At 47.5% G+C, this 1,364-nt stretch overlaps 1 protein-coding gene across 1 annotated transcript in view; it reads right to left on the reverse strand.

Annotated features, from left to right (window-relative positions):
- Positions 1-1,364, reverse strand: part of eva1aa (eva-1 homolog A, regulator of programmed cell death a) — a 330,537-nt gene that overhangs the window by 214,550 nt on the left and 114,623 nt on the right. The gene's annotated exons all lie outside the window — the stretch shown is intronic.

Below are 1,364 nucleotides of genomic sequence, written 5' to 3' on the forward strand. Positions count from 1 at the left end.
GAAAGAAACTCACAACACACCAGGTTGTAGAGAGGGGTGTGTGTGTGTGTGTGTGTGTGTGTGTGTGGGTGGGGGGGGGGGGGGGTGTTCAATCATGCCACGAGCTGCTAAAGTGTCCGGTTCACGGGGCGTGAAGGCTTTCATTACGCACGGGATTAGGGGTCAATTTGCGCACAGTGGGTGAGGAATTGGCTCTTAGTTCAGACAGGCTGACATRAGATGAGCTGATCACGCTTGGAAAGGAGCAGGAATATGGGAAAGGGATGTCATAAACAAATACTAACCAGGAGATACATCCAAAATGTTTCAGTTTTTCTTAAAAAAAAAACACACAAAATGTGATTGTGTGTTCAGGTTGGAAACTTACTGACCATCAGTTTCCCCGAACACACACTCGGCTGCAGACAGGGAGAGTCCTGACTGCTGCTTTTTGTGTTTGGGAGAAGTTTTTGTGTGGGTGTGTGGGGGGGGTGACAGCTTCGAGGGGAGCGCTCCCCATCTCGACAGCTGTCTCCCTGGCTCCAGTCCAGTTTTGGGACGGTGCCCGCCTGCTCCGAAACCTCTCCCGTCCAGACACGACCGCTCCGCTTCTTTCGTTTTGTTCCTAAAAGGTCACATCCAAACCTCAGCCTCCACATGTGGCGGAGTCAGACCAGCCCCCTCCCTCACGCAGCCAGCTGTGCCCAGCTTTGTTTTGATGTGTGTGTGTGTATGTGTGTGTGTTGAGGCAGCATCTTGGCGCGCTGCGTGGTCTCTGAAGTGGCTTCCTGTAAGCTGTAAAAGGCCACACGCTTTCAGATGCTCCTGACCGACGATACGAGTCATTATCAGGAAAGTATTTTAACTGGGCCTCGCTCTCTGATCACCACCGCCACCCTTATGATGATAAGACTCTTAGATTGGGGCGGGGCATAAGTTCTAACATCAAAGGGTGGACGTCTCACCTTGCAGAAGGTTCGTAAACACTTTAAAAGGTATCCACGATTAGTTGTAACATTAGACTTTATTTGATAAACATATATTTTAACTGTAAAATAAACACTGTAGGATGTTTAGTTTTGCAAATTTTTTAAAATATATTTTAACACAGACRGGCCCATTTTATTTACACGCAAAGCAATCTGGGTAAATGATGACGTGGATAGGTCCTCGGTGCGAGGCTGCTAGCTAGCTATATCCACCCTGAAGGTTAATCTTGGACAATATCTGATGATCGACTCTTTTAAATGAAACCAGAGAGCGTTGACAGAGAAGAGAAGGTAGAAATGACTCAGCCTGTAGCTAAAGGCTAAAACAAGCGCAACACCAGCTAAAGGCTAAAACAAGCGCAACACCAGCTAAAGGCTAAAAACAAACACAACACC

This window comes from Austrofundulus limnaeus, unplaced genomic scaffold, assembly GCF_001266775.1.
Source record: "Austrofundulus limnaeus strain Quisiro unplaced genomic scaffold, Austrofundulus_limnaeus-1.0 Scaffold64, whole genome shotgun sequence".
Taxonomy (NCBI): domain Eukaryota; kingdom Metazoa; phylum Chordata; class Actinopteri; order Cyprinodontiformes; family Rivulidae; genus Austrofundulus; species Austrofundulus limnaeus.